A 16,322-nucleotide genomic window follows, 5' to 3' on the forward strand; every position below is an offset into this window, starting at 1 on the left:
TGGATGCTGTCTTGGCCTCTGTCAACACAACCTCTGCTCTGTAATACCATTTCCCCTGGATCATGCCAAAAGAGGCGGGGGAAGCAGACAAGACAGTCAATTAGCTGCAGTGTTGTCAGCTGACACACTGCAGAGTGAGCAGTTTACATCATGCCATACATACCAGATCTATATCATATCGTGGGGTTTAGTAGAAGGATTTTTGAGTAATTCTTTTATGATCGTTTGTATACATGTAATTCTAATGGGTGTTTTTATCGACATTCATAAGCTACCACGATAGTCACATAAGAGATGAATGTAGCCTTTTAAAGCCTAGCAGAACTATTTTCATCAGTGCTGCTCTTTTGAAACCTAATGGGACAATGTGCGAACAAGACTCCTCAATAACAAGGTAACCATGCCTTTACTGTTTATTTTACTTTAAATGGGAGCATAATGCAAAACGTGAATTTCATGCTGTTCTGAAGTAGACCTGATAATAATGATCAAGACTACATTCTACAAAAAGTAGGGCCATTTTCCTATTAACTTTTATATAATCGTTTCACAACCAGTCTCCCCCTGTTGGCTATTTGAAAGAATGAATTTGAAAGAAGTTTAAGGCACTTCAAATGTAGCTTCAGTTTTCAAGGGGTTGAAACACGTCTTATCATTTAATGGATCATAAGTCCATTTTGTGAACAATAAATTATACTGACAGATGAGTTACTAAGAGAACTGAGCCATCCTTCACATATTCTTTAATATGCAAATATTAAATACTGTAGTCTCATATCACAGGGATGGCTGTGGCTCAGGTGGTACAGCAGGTTAACAACTAATCAGAAGGTTGGAGGATTGCTCCCTGACTCCTCCAGTCCGTATGCCAAAGTATCTTCAGGCAGGTTACCGCACCTCGAGTTCCTCCTGATGGAGTTCGAGTGTGTGTACAAATGTTACATAAAAGCACTGCATGAGTGTGTGTGTGTGTGTGTGTGTGTGTGTGTGTGTGTGTGTGTGTGTGTGTGTGTGTGTGTGTGTGTGTGAGTGATTGGGTGAATGAGGCCTGCATTAGAAAGTGTTTTGAGTGCTCAACTGAGTAGAAAGGTGCTTTTCAAACATCCTTCCATTTATTACAAGGACACATTAGAATAAAAGAAAAAAAGATTACCTACTTTTCACTTAGTTCAAACATCCTCCATGTTTACCACTTTTCCAGATAAATGAAGAAATGTTTGTACATTTCAGTTCCATCATTGCACTTCTTCTCCAAAAAACACTCTGCTTATATTGGCCATTTCATTCCCCTTCATAGTTTTCTTTGAACATTTTCACAATAAAAGCATCCCAGCTTTTCACCGGTGGCTACTGATGTTGAAAGAAATACAGATTAATTAAGATTAAACAGATACATTATGCTATGTATGCATCATAAAGTATGCTTGTACAACGCTATTATTTCAGTCAGAGTTCATCATTCAGCATCTTGCTCGTATTATTTATTTTTCTTTGTTATTGCTTCAGAAGCTGTTATATAAGAATGTATTGTATCTCTGTTAGTTTGTTGGTCCAGTTCAAGCTTAAGGTAAAATAAATTCTACATAAAAAATTTACTTATGAGGAACTTTAAGCTTCTTTGCAGCCTTTTCCCAGTAGTGTCAATAGTAGCAAATATAAACCTAAATAGATGTGCAGAAGCCAACTCTCTAAGCTATCTCCAAACATTTTGTAAATCTCACCTCGTGTTTGACCTTTCACTTCTAACCCGGGGTCATCTGTACGAGGAATCTAAGCTCTGTTTGGTCTTCCAAGTCCTTTCACATCACAGAGAGCTCAGGTAGGGTCAGGCTTTAACACATCCCGAGTGTGCACTCTGACCCCAGTGCTCAATTTCAGGCGTTTTATGATCTGTGCAATACACTGTGATCAATATCATTTAACTGGTTTTGTTAAGTAGCCTTCCTCTGCAAAGTCAAAGGTCACAGTGATTATGGGCATGCCATGAGTGACCCACTCAATCCCTTATATTTCTTTGTGACCCCACCCAACAAATATCCTGCAAGGTGCCAGGAGCTGCCTGTCAGTCTGATTGATTGTCTCTAACTACAGGCCAGTAGTTGGTGTCTGCGGTACCTCACAGCAAGCTATGTGAACATGTGTGTGTTTGAGTGTGTCAGTGGCCTTCATTAAGATTAGTCGCTGTCACATACCTACGAGAGACTCACCCTGCAATCCTTGGCCGTGTGAAGGACCATGCAAACCCAAATATTGGCTTGTCACATGTCCCCAGTGTGTACGAGAGCACATGTGGGCGGGTGGCTTGGTGTGATTTTGAGTGTGAGAGCATAAGACAAGGTCTCAGTAATAAGCGACAGAAGGGAATATATTTTCCTTTCCATTGCCAGGAGACTGGAAAAATCTGGGACGTAATAACTCTATCCGTGAAATGGGAGTTAAACCATAATAATCATTAAGGGGCGACCACACACGCACACACATGAATAGAGACACACCAGCTGCCCTATATTTCCCCTGTGAAAACACCTCTTCGGGACAGGTCATGCACATGAATGCACTCAGTACACAACACAAATACAAACATACATTAACAAAAAGCTTTTCCAGATTTCTCCTTTGGTCTCACACTTCTTTCCCGTCACCCATCACTGGATCTTTGAAAGATCAGCACCGAACACACAGTTGCAAAAAAGTGTTCATGTCTGTCTGTGTGATTGATGCAATCCAAGCTTCATGAAAACTGTAGTTCAACTAATGGCTACTTGATGCTAATCCCAAAAACTAATAGTGCAGGCTGTGCAAAGATGCCCCTGAGATAGTCCAACAGATAATAGCGGTTTGCAAGATCCTAGCAGGCAGGGCAGACATGGCAAGTGGCTTACAGAGTATACAGAAACATTTGTACTGAGTACCATCGGTTAGTCCAGAGGTCAAAATGGGATAGGCCCCCCAAGGTGGCTGAGAACGACCAAGTTAGGATCCTGTGGGACTTCCAGATACAGGTAGAGAAACTGGTGATGGCTAACTAACCAACAAACCCCCTAGCTACCATGCAAGCTAACAACAAACAAACAAACAAACAGGGGGCCACTGTGGTCATGTATGTGGTGTACACCCACAAGCTCTACATGTCTGCAATAAAAATTAATGTAAAGCATGTTTTTGATCGTACTGAAATTCTGGATACAAGTAAATAGTCAACCTTTATATACAACATCTACAGTGAAAAGTGAGTGTAATGCTCTAGTGTGGGGGTAAAAGAGCACACGAGGCAAAGAGCAGAAATAAATAAAAAGACTGCTGAACACTTTATTGCAACACACTGTGAATATTATTTACAGTCAGCAAGGCTGGACTTCAGTGTTAACCAAAGGCCACAATAATAAACAAAACCAATGTATCCTCCCAACAAGAAATCTGCCTAACTCCCTAAGAGAACAACAGAACCAAAAGACAAGACATTAGCTAACCCCGACTCCCTGTGCTGGACAAAAAAGCAGACGAAACAATGCTGCTGTTTCATGCTATACACAGGAAACAGAGACAAAACAGAGTCAGAGAAAACATCAAGAGTAGCACACGTCCACCTTAAAGGCCAGTCCTTGAAAATAAACCGGTTCGTGGCGTAAAAAAGGTTGGGGATCGCTGACCTAATACTGTAGGTTCATTTCAGGTTGTAAACAGAAGATTCGTCCACAAAGATCCCAAATGTCACAGGCGCTGGTGAGAAGGACGCCTGGTACATGCAGGGAACCTGGAGCACATGAAGAGAGCTGGATTGACACTGATGCTCACAAACAAGCACTACAGCAACTTTAAAGCAACTTGATTGTGTGTACCTGTAGAAATGATGGAAGGACCTAACAGACAGCGGACAGATGAGCCAGTGTAGCTACATGATCATGTAGCTAATGATCACATAACGAATGTCAGGTGTGGAAGCCAGGGATCGGAAATCACAGCCACAGGGGAAAAAAATCCTCCACAAACAGGAACAGGGACAGGAACTGGGGAAAGATGGGGATCATATTGTGCGTGTGTGTTTTAATCTGATTGACTTTGACAAGAAGTGGTTTGAATATCACAGATATTTGACTGCTTTTCATGTGTGCTCAGTGCGTATCATCATTTCATAATCTAATAATGTATTCATATTCATTTTACGGTGTGGTTGGCTGTTCGTGCTCGTGCTCTTCTTTGTGTTTGGACGCTGAAGTGGTCCTTGTGGTCTGGTCCTCCATTTTGAGAGCGGAGCACTGATGACTGCGGAGCCACCAGCCTGACAGCTCTGGGAAACATGCAGCCCCGGCCGCCCCCGCCTCTCACACACACACTCCACCTCTATCAGCATATTTGCTTTGTCTTTCTTCTTGTCTGGATTGTTTCTGTTCATACCTGATGTCTGTTTTATTCCTCCCGCTCTTATCTGCAGCCACGTGAGCCGGTGTTCCCCAGGGTGAATCCACAAGGGTTTGATAGCTAGAGATGTCAGTCTGTCTGCCCGTCTTTCCTTCCATCTCTTTTCAGGCTCTTGTTTCATCGCAGCTGTCCACTTTTCGCCCCCTCATTCTCTCCGTGCTCCCGCCTGCTTGTCTCTCTGTCATTTTAACCTTCACTCTCTGTCTGTCTGTGCCTGTCAGTCTTTCCCCTCCTCTCTACTTTTTTGCTTTCATCACAGCTCTGTTTTCTCTGCTGAGGTGAGTGCTGATAGCTCCCATATATTTTTTCCCACAGCCCTTCTTTCTCTCCCTCCTCTCATCCTCCCTGCCCCACATCTCCCTGTCCCCTATTTCCACGCCTGGTCCAAATCAGACAACACATCATCTGCCCCCCCCTCCCATCCGCAAAAAAAAAAAGTGGTTTCCACAAGGACACAGCACAAACCCAAACTATTTTTTTTTCCTTTTTAGACCACAGTGCTGTCACCATGCTGCTGACATTATCTCGGGCCATTTTCAGGTCAGTCAGGGGTGACACACTTCATTCTTACCATACCACTGATAGCTTGGGAATAAGGCTTAGCAATATGAATGATGACACATACCATGAGATGATAGAAAGGACTCTATTACTGTGCTACCGCCAACCATTTAATATATATGAATATAATGGGCTCTGATTGCAAGCAATGATGTCAATCATTTAAAAGACATATGTAAGGTTAATCTGTCAGGTATTTAAAATGGAGCCATTATACTAATCTCAAGTTCCAAAGTTATATTATCAGACTCAGTTTAATTAAATTGAGTTCAATTTTATTTGTATGGCACCAACTTACAACACTTGCACCAAGGCGCTTTATATTGTAAGGTAAAGACTGCCAAGTATTTAGGAACAGCGGTAAGGAAAAACTCTCTTAACAGGAAGAAACCTCCAGCAGAATCAGGCCCAGGCTCTGCTGACACTGTTTGGGGGTGAATTAAGGAAGGCATGACAAAACACAAATAGTGTAAGAAAGCCCATGAATCATAATAACTCGTGATTAAAGGCAGAGTGGTGTATGAACAAAAAAGGGTGATCTTCAAACTAACTCTTTTTTTTAACTCATAATCCACTTGCCTTTCTGAAACAAGCTATTTTAGCTCCCTTCCCCGTCCCTCTAACCAAACCTTTATCTGATTGGAAGCCCCTCCACAATGTTATTCAGAAGGTGGGAGGGGCTTCTGCTCTGACAGCCAGAGCTGGATGCCTGAAACTTAGTAGGATAGCTTTTTGCCCACCAGGATTAGATACACAGAAGCTGTCTCATTAAAAAAAAAAAAAAAAAAAAACCCTTTAGCCATGTTTAAGTTTCTTCTCAGTTGCTTTGGCAAGTTTCTTGTAACATTTTTGAAGTTTTCAGCGCTGATGAGATGATGAAAAGAGCTTATACAAGCAGCAAGATGTGACAGATCTCTTTTCTACATCTTCCTTGTAATTGTCTCCTTGCTTCACTGCCACATATCCTTACTCCACTCCCTCCTCCACAGGCAGGCTGTTTCCTTTATAAAATCTGAGCAGTCTCAACCTCTAAAATATGCTTCATCTCATTTTGACAATTAGATGAACTATTCTGCATGTAATTTCTGACACAATGATCATCATCTACTTTGCTCACAGACACATCCAAAGATTGTTTTTTCCCAAACTGTAGACAATTGTACTTAATTATTCACCCAAATCTCCTCAATCCTTCGCAAATGCTAACCACAACAAATGCTCTGAGAAGAAGATTTTAGAGGATTTCAAATAGTGTTTTGAAAACCTAACCTGTCATTTGAGAACTGAGCGAAAGAAACTTTGGGGGGAAAAAACGAATGTAAGAATATAGCTATAACAACAAAAAGAGTAGAAAAAAACTTCTTTATCTCTCCAAAATAATCCAAAAATATACATCACCAGTTGGTAATTTTATCTTTAAGGCGCTGCAAACCCTGTTCACAGAGCACTTCATCTATCACCCTCACACAGCAGTTACCTGCCCATAGGACACTCTGATGTGATGGAGCTGTTTTTCAAGCATTTAATTCCTACTACATGATGCCCAAAAAGGTATTCTCCAAATATTTTAAGGCTGGAATTTACTCACGAATAATCAATTTTATAGGGAAAATATGGAAGATAGAAATACAGCTGCCACAGCACAGCAATGCAAATTTAAAAAAAAACAGTTACAAATCATTTAAATCAGGCTCATAATGAAATATTCAAAGGTAAAGATAAATAATAAATAAATTAACATAAAGAATGTTATTTGGATTATAAAATTCTTAACTATTTTACCCTTTAACGGTGTAGCACATAGCAGTAAATGGTCATTTTGGCATAACTTGTGTGCCAATTTGGTTTATGCCTGGCCTGTGGTGCTTTTTCAAATTCTTCATTCTGTGTGTGTAGTGGTGACTCCAAGAGAATTCCATCGCATACAGAAATTTTGTTGACTTCAGTGCAGGCGATGCACGTTGACATGAAAGAAACACAAATGGAGAACGTAGCATTACATTTTCCGGGGGATCATGAAGAGAACAAAATGCATACGAAACTCAAAAGACCTGCATTTTTTTTGCAGATGTTAATATTCGCTGTATGAGGGAGGATGTTCAAGTTTTGATCTACCCATTATAGAGGAGATTGGGTACATACAGACATCTATACATACATTTACTATGATTATGTACTAAGATTCTGGTTGTACTAAATAATAATAGATCATAATTTTTTTATGAATAGTTTGAATAGTCGTAATCATAAAACAAATGCCGAAATAACAAAAACAAGACGGTGAATGTTTGCTTTTTTCTTTTTAAGCATTCTTGCTATGTGTGCATGAACCTTTAAGAACATACGCAGAATGAGATTTTCTAAATATTCTGCTTGATGGGATTTGATGAAGAATGCAAACAGAGTGTAACACACAATTTAAGCCAATAGCACTAATGTCAGTTAAACAAACAGTAAGTTCATTGCACAGCATGTAATCTATTTACTCGTATTTATACTAACGCTGCCACGCCAAGTATCAAGCAATTTATGTAAACTCTGCATATAGCTGTTTCCAAGAACATCAAATAAAATGTGAAATTTGATCAGTGAAGAAGTCTTATGCAGCAGTGTTGTCCTCTGTAAAAAAACCCAACAGCGTCACCAGTGGAAAGTTGAGATGTATTCAGAATCCATCATCATTCTCCGGCAAGCATTTTTTATTCTCCTGCCTGCACGGCCGCGGTCTTGTTCTTCAAGTTCCCAGGAGTTCTTTCAACAGGGCGTCCGAACTGGAGAGAACATACATTCCCTGTGTGCCCGTCTATGTCTGCAGCAGCCAGAGCTAGAGTTACACTCTTCTCTCCAAACTACAGCCAGGAAAAACAAATGACATCCTTTTTAAAGTTTGGAATCCAAGGCGAAAAAAAAAAAAAGGGATAAAGAAAAAATCTCTCGAAATTCGCCCCAAGTTTGGATCGTAATAGATCCATCAACGTCAGTCTCCTAGTTTGAGCCAATTGTTCATTTGATGGTTTCCATGTGAGTGGGTCTCCTCTTATAATATAATGGGAACTGCAATCAGGATCAGTGTGTGAACGGTGGCTGATATCTTGCCATATTGGAGCAGATGCTTGGAGGCGCTGGCATGCACAGACACATGCATAATGAAAACCTGTGAATACATGCATTCGTGTACACTTTCAGACAATAGTTCCACACACAGAGTGCACGATCTGCGCTGCTGTTACTGTCATTCTTCATCTCGTATCATTGGTGTGCCAACAGCCTTCGGGACAGGGATGGGTCTAGAGACAGTGCTTGTATGGTGAGCTAAAATGGTCCCGTCGTTCCTAATCCCAACTTCGATCCATCCAGCTCTGTTGCTCCCGTCACCAAGAGAAACTGAGAAGGGAGGGCTGCGATGAAGTTGGCAGGCGAACTGAATAATTTTGAAAACGTCACACGGAGCAGAAACCCTTCCAGAAATAGAGTCCTTAACAGTGTAACGCTAAAGAATCAAACCATAAGTACAGAGCTATTGGACGCATAATGAAAAGTAATACAGCGCCGGAGTGGAAAGCTCGAATCCTAGAGGATTTTTAAATTGTGGCAATAGTGAAAGAACTAAGCTGTAACCATACAAACTGTACCAATAAAGGCTCAGCTGTGTATTATAAAGAAACAAAAGTGCAGTCACTCAAACAAGCAGGCGATTGTTGTAGCCCCAGATTTAATATGAATATGAAGACATTGAATAACAAATCGAAAAGACTGGTTTTCAGTGGTGAAGTGTGGGTGAAAAAAATGCACATCTGTCTTTAACTTTTTAATGTGATTTTACTTCTGTTTTAACGTTTGGTCCCTCTGTCGTGGTTATGGAAAATCTGGACCAAAATGCAGACTCCAGGATAGGATTTAATAAACAAAAAACAAATCTTTATTATGTGAGGCAGCAAATCCAGACAGCTGAAAGAAGCAGGGCTCAAAAGTAACGTAATCCATGCAGGCAAATACACAAGGCAAACACAGACAAACAGTACGACACAACACAGAGCTAAGGAAAACTGAGAAATTAACTACACACAAGGTAATCAGGGAACGAGACACAGCTGGGGAAAACAAGGCTCAGGTAAACACAATCATTTACGAGCCAAAACTGAACACAACACACGCACAAGAGACTATCAAAATAAATCAGGAAACTAACACAGAGACAAAGACTAAGACACATGAGCTTGATACGCCAAAGTAAACACAAAGACAAAACTAACTAAACACGAGAGATATCACAGAAACACAAGCTAGGCATGGGGAACATAAGAGGACAGGAAATCAAAATATAACGGAATGTCAAATGGAAAATATCAAACAGGAAACTGGACCTGGGTACAAATCCTGGCCAGGATCATGACACCTTCCTGTTTTCATACAGGACTTTCCTGAGCCACATCAATTTTGTCCTATTTTAAGAGAATATTATATTCTTAAAATAGGACAAAATTGAGGCGGAAAAACAGCATATGCTTTATGAGACCCGTAGCTGACAGGTGACAATGGGTCCTGTTCCCTCTTCTAATTTCAAATTCAAATTTTATTTGTCACGTACACAGTCATACACAGTATGATATGTAGTGAAATGCTTGGACAACTGCTCGTGACCTAAAGAAAACAAAAAAGGAAAAGGCTATGAATAAGATAGGAAATAAATATGAAAAATTAAAAAGGGTAAATTTAACTAGGAAGGAATAAAATATAAATTAAGGTTAAAAATGAAATAACTGTACAACACAAATTAGAATGAAGGGTAAATTTAACTGGGAAGAATAAGATAAAGATAAATATATAAATTAAAGTTGAAAATAAAATAACTGTACAACAAAATACACAATATAGAACTATATAAGAATGTATGAAGAAATCTAAATATAAATAAATATATACACAATAACAGCAGCTGTACAAGTATTAACCGGAAATGAAGAATATAGTGACCAGTGTTGTGCAAAACCAAAGTCCAGAAAGTCCAGTGTGTGTGTAAGAACCATATGTGTGGGTCAGTACTGTGTGGTGGTGTGATTGAGAGACCGTATCGCCTGCGGGAAGAAGCTCCTCCTCAGTCTCTCTGTGTTGGTCTTCAGGGAGCGGAATCGCTTTCCTGACCTCAACAGAGAGAACAGTCTGTTGTTGGGATGGCTGAGGTCCTTCACCATCTTCCTGGCCTTGGTCCAGCACCGCCTGCTGTAGATTGAGTGCAGGTCAGGGAGCTTGGAGCAGATGGTGCGCTCAGCTGACCGCACAACCCTCTGTAGAGCTCGTCTGTCCTGCATGGTGCTGTTCCCGAACCAGGTTAAGATGTTTCCCGCCAGGATGCTCTCTATGGTGCACGAGTAAAAGTTCCTGAGCACCTTGGAGGGCAGTTGGAAGTCTCTCAAGCGTCTGAGGTGGTAGAAACGCTGTCGGGCCTTTTTCACCACGGTGTTGATGTGACAGGACCATGACAGGTCCTGCGTGATGTGAACTCCGAGGTATTTTAAGCTGTCCACTCTCTCCACTGGGCACTCGTTGATGACGGGGGTCTGGTAGTTCCTCTCCTGCTTAGTGCTGAAGTCCACTATCAGCTCCTTTGTCTTACTGACGTTTAGAAGGAGGCTGTTCCTCTGGCACCAGTTCTCCAGATTCCTAATCTCCTTCAGGTAGGCCGTCTCGTTGTTATCAGAGATCAGGCCCACCACGACGGTGTCGTCAGCAAACTTGATGATGGTGGTGGAGCTGGTAGTGGCCACACAGTCATATGTGTGGCCATTCTCCTGTCATCCTTCAGCTAATAAATATCTAAAATGCTCCTGGAATATAAAAGCACAGCAGCACAATTCACTGCCCAGACCAGCACAAGCACCTGTTGAAATAATGATTACAAAGGACGTTTTAAGAAAGAGCTCACACTGCATAAGAATTTTATACTCTGTTTATATACAGCTCATCAGAGAGTACTTAGATTTGAAAAGTGAAATCTCAGCAGAAGATTGGAAATTTGCTTGTGCAGTAACACATATGCAGACTGTGACTACACACCTCAGACCAACACCTTATAATTGCTTAATGTGAACATATGCAACTGCTGCCAAGTCAAACTGATATAATAAAAAGGTGCCAGACATGCCCTAAATCCACAGTGTTTGGCAGTGCTAAGAGATTTTTTTTAAATGGTAAACGGTCAGAGTGACATTTCACAAAATTATCTCAAAAGACTATTTTGGATATAACAGAACATCAATTTGAATCTTGTTTTCCCGAAAGCTTAGAAGCTAGATTTTGGAGGGACAAAATTAAGCGATTAACTGATCATTTGCCATGACTTTTTAAAACCTGATGTCTGCTTTTTGAATTATTGTGGTTTAGTAATGATTCTAATAGATAAAAACTCACTTGTGGCATTTTCATAAATGATTAACTCTTACTAAAAACTCCACTAGGTTTACAAGAAACAACCGATTGATCATAATCCACACAACACCACCACCACAGGCTAAAAGATGGGAAAGTTGCCAAGGTAATGAAAGGGGTATACTAGAAAGCCAGGCTTTCTTTGTGTTAACTGGTTCAATAAAACCTAAAATCCTAGTTGGAGATAACAGGTGTTGAAACAGTGGTCATCAATAGGGGTGGGTTTTGATTATCCATTTATCGATTAAAATCGATTCTAGCTTGGAAAACATGATATTGATTCATTAAAATCCTGAATCGATTTTTTTTTTATATTAATTTATTTTGCCCGAAACACCAGAATCTCAGGTTAAACCTCACAAAATTTCAACAACCACCAAACAGCTAAACAGTAAATGAGAGCAGGTACACGGCTTCTGCACAGACACAAAAGCAAAGCAACGCCGACGGATCAGAATCAGCGAGATGTCGCCTTTCTCACCCGACGACACGAACACAGTCGGGGCTGAAAGCCGACAGCTCGCTGATTCTGATGTTTCGACGGGTCCGTTCTTTGTGTTTATGTCCTTTTTGCGCTGGATTCTGAAGCTGCAGGTTTTATCTCTCTCCCAACCAATATTGGCTAAATATTGACAGCAAAAGAAGATCCAAACTTCGCTTCACATAATCATTTTCATGAATTTCCTCGGTGTTTTGCTTCCACCACGATAAAATCAAACTTCATACACAGCTCTCTCTCTCTCTCTTTCTGTGTACTTCAAGAACAGTTTCCCATCTAAAAATCTGTTTTCTGCATTATTCGCTTGCTTATTACGCACAAGTCTACCATTGTTTACAGCGCTGTCGTGTTTTTCCTTTTACTTACTTCTGAAAAGAAAGCCTCATTTCTGCTGTTCAATAGGCTACTGAACAAATTTAAACTTTTTAAAATTATGCAAAATTGCAAAACGCTTAGCTGTGTCTCTAATAAAACCTCTGTAACTTTGCTCTGCTTCAGCAGCATCAGGTAATGTTCATATGCTGATTAATGGTTTTCTTTCGTTTTTGATCTACTGCAGAATATTTTTTATAAAATCCCAGGCCAGGAAAGTTCATGTTTTATGTTTTTCTGTGTTTTATCCTCAGTTATCCTCAGTTACTTTGACACAAAGGCATCTGCTGTGATGCTTACACCTTTGATAAAGTCTGGCAAGTGTCAGCTTTCTTTTTATAGATATAAAAATATGGAAATGTACTGATGCATGATCTGAATTATAATATTTCTGACTGTCTGAGGCAAAATTTCCCCGATTCAAATCGGATCGAATCGATTCGGGACCTTGTGAATCGGAATTGAATCGATTCTAGAAATCAGTGACGATACCCAGCCCTAGTCATCAACTTCATCAACACATGTTCACGTTTCCTGTTTTATTACGGTAGCCTCGGTGTGTGTGTATTTTGTCCTGTTCCACTTCCTGTGTGTGATTAGTTAGATTAAGTTCAGTTGTGTACTCACTGGTCTCCTATCATCATCATTAGCCTGGCATTTAAGCTATCAGTTTCCCTCAGTTCCTTGTCTTATCATTGTTAATCCCACATGTGTTTCCAGTTCAGTTAGCCAGCGATTCAGTCAGTCAGTTACTCAGTCAGCCAGTCAGTCAATCTCTCATGTTCCGTTCATCCTTCCCATATAATAAACACCGTTCACATCCTTCATCAGTCTGCAGGTCCTGTGTTTGGGTCCACTTCCTTCTTTCCACACAGCGATCGCCCTGACAGCTGGCCTTTCTGCTTTCTGCAAAACGATCCCTATGAGTGACATCTACTCCAGAGTTGTTATCAGATGCTGATAAAAAAAAAAATTGTGATTCAAAATCTAATCACTGCTGCAAATAATCCAAGAGACTAATGCTGCAGAAAATTTTTAATCTTGGATTCATCACAGGTAAGTATTACTTCTCAGTTGCAGTGAATAGATAGAAGAAAATAACCTGTAGAAAACTAAACAGAAGAAAGAAGAAGAGAAGATTTTCTCCATTTAAAGCAATGCATTATCGGGGATTGTAACATCTAGTCCTTTTACTGAATCAGTTACACGACAGAACACTCTTTATTAAATCTATTTTTGATATTGTTTTAATCTAAAGTACAAGTTTATCACATTAGTCCCAGGGTGTTCTTTGAGTACACCGTATAAAGGAACAATTGAGTCTGAAGTCACATTGACCCGCAGCTTTCATACATAGATCTGCCGACTCCCTCTTGCACACCACTAAATCTGGGCCATAATCACACCCTAATTCACACACTCATAAATCTTCTCCCCCAGGCTCTGATGTCAACTCTATCCCCCAAACACACACATAAGGTTCATCACACACTACTGCAGGAGGATATTTTTAACAATTCATTTCAATGCCTTTGCAGTGCCAAAGTTTGGAGCCTTTGAAGTCTGAGTGGAAGTCCAAGAGCGCACTAGTTTAATTTCACTATACTATAATGGCTTCCAAGGTTCACAAGGACTTTAAAAAGCATTCAGACAGCTATAAAATTAAGCACTGCAAAAAACACAACAAAAAAGGGGGTGTCCAATAAAAAGGAAAACGAGATCAGGGTTTTCTACATGTGAAGTTAAAAAGGAAGGTTTAAGGGCAGGTTGTAGGATAGCATTTCAAAACATTTATCAAATCTAAGATAAGATAAGATAAGATAGAATTTTATTAATCCCTCGGGTGGGTTCCTCTGGGAAATTCGACTTCCAAAAAGCACAGCAACGACCGAAGTTACAGTTACAGAATTGTTATATATATATATATATATACACACACACACACACACACATATATAAATACAGAGACAAATATAAATAAAATATACAAAGGGGATAAATAGAATAAATAGGAATAAAAAATAAAAATACAAGTGAATTGCACATTTCAAGTATTGAGTCTATTGCACTGTTGACTATTTACAAAAAGTATTGCACAAGGTATTGTACAGTGAGGTGAAGAGGCACTACAGCTTAGTTGTTCCCCCCTCCTTTGTCCTCCTGTTTCCCCTCCCTCTCCCCTCCAGAGAGGAGTTAAACAGTTTGATGGCGTGTGGGACAAAGGAGTTTTTAAGTCTGTTAGTTCTTGTCTTGGGGAGAAGCAACCTGTCACTGAACAGACTCTTCTGATTGTTTATGGCCGTGTGCAGAGGATGCCCAGCATTGTTCATAATGTTCATAATCTGTAGCAGGATATATATTCATCTGTTTACCGTGCCTCAGAGGATAAAAAAAAAGCTTGGTACAGTTTGTGAAATGAAGAACAGATCCAAGACAAAGACAAACTGGCAGGGAATTTCAACTTTAGGGATATAAAATTCTGGCATGCATTGCACTTAAATTGCTTTGAAACAATATCCAATCACCCCCTCTCTCTTTCTCCTTTGGCTTTGAAAAATGAAAGGTCAAGGGAACAGGATATGAAATATAGGAAGGCATGTGACGGATGTATATTGAGATGAATACAGAAACAAAAAAGTAGAGCCTGAAGGTAAAGGAAAAGAAAGAGTCATCTCTGGATAGTAATCTGATAAAATTATTTGTTTCTCTTAAAATCAGATTCATCACCAGATGAAATTTCAAAATTAAGATACAATTTGCAAAACAATTTCTGATAGTTGGATACAATTTCATGATAATTCTCAACTCACACATACAGTTGTATCTATATCTATTTATACACACATGAAAAAAATGGACTAAAATGAAAACGATAATGAAATATTGCAGAGAAAAAACAGTAGAGATGAAAGTGAAAACCGAGTAAAATACGAAAATATAACAAATATTGTTTGTTATAAAAATTTGATTTGCATAATTTTAAATTTTGTTGCTCTGTGTTCATGACGAGGAAACTAAAGCTATTATTTTGCAACATCAACAGTTTGCACTATTTCTCAATCAGTCACGGCAGATGGCTGAGCCTGGTTCTGCTGAAGATTTCTTCCTGTTAAACAGAAGTTTTTCTTTCCCGTTGTCACCAAGTGCATACTCACATGGGTGTGTCTGATTGTTGGGGTCTTCTCTGTAGCATTGCAGGGTCTTTACCTTACAATAGAAAGTATCTTGAGACAACTGCTGTTGTGAATTGGCACGATATAAATAAAACTTGAAAAATAGAACTTTTTATTACCAGATTCTCTGCTGTATTGTTCTGTTTCTAGGTTTCTGATTGACCAGCATTTCTATATAGTTATGGTTATGTTGTTTTTGCATGCACTTGAGAGGACTTACCACAGTTTTTTGCATTTTCATGTAGACAGACAGCTCATGTGGACAGGATTTCACACAGAAAATTGAGAAATCCCTGTTTAATGCTTTGATATGAGACACTTAACCTTTTCAGGGATGTACATCTAGAAAAAATATAACATAAAATAGGTTAAAAAAAAAAAGTAACAATGTAAAAGTTATTGGATGGGAGGAGCCTTTGTCACAAATGCAAAAAATGTGAAAATATTTTAAGGTAAGTAATGAAATATTAGAATATTTTACAGAATACACATAGAATACATCGTAATCCGCATGTACCCACTGATAAATACAAGGGCATAGTGGTCAACCTTTCCTAATAATCATACAGGATAGAGGGCTGGCTTTGCTGCTACGTGTTGGTCTTTGGGCATGACAATGATGTCTGTTTAGGGTTCCTTGAAGTACCATTTAGCACATTACTAAGCTAAGGTTAACTTAATTAGCTAGTAGGCCACAGAAATAACAACTAATTAGCTAGTTCATTAGCTAGCTAATAGATGAGCAAACCATTGGTCTAAAACACAATCTTTCAAAAGTCTTTTAAAATTTCAAGCTATAAACCAGATGCAATTAATATGTGTCCCATGCGACAATACCTGGCAGCATCTAGATTTGTCGGATCAGCATCATT

The 16,322-nt window shown here is 39.5% G+C and overlaps 1 long non-coding RNA gene across 1 annotated transcript; it reads right to left on the reverse strand.

The window, feature by feature from the left end:
• Window positions 1–3,366: 3,366 nt before the first annotated feature.
• LOC143421939 (uncharacterized) lies at window positions 3,367–4,558 on the reverse strand. Its single transcript, XR_013101541.1, has 3 exons — window positions 4,396–4,558; window positions 3,840–4,007; window positions 3,367–3,754 (listed from the first exon to the last, which is right to left on the reverse strand). It is a non-coding gene; the product is annotated as an uncharacterized LOC143421939 (long non-coding RNA).
• Between the last annotated feature and the right edge of the window lie 11,764 nt (window positions 4,559–16,322).

This window comes from Maylandia zebra, linkage group LG14, assembly GCF_041146795.1.
Source record: "Maylandia zebra isolate NMK-2024a linkage group LG14, Mzebra_GT3a, whole genome shotgun sequence".
Classification (NCBI taxonomy): domain Eukaryota; kingdom Metazoa; phylum Chordata; class Actinopteri; order Cichliformes; family Cichlidae; genus Maylandia; species Maylandia zebra.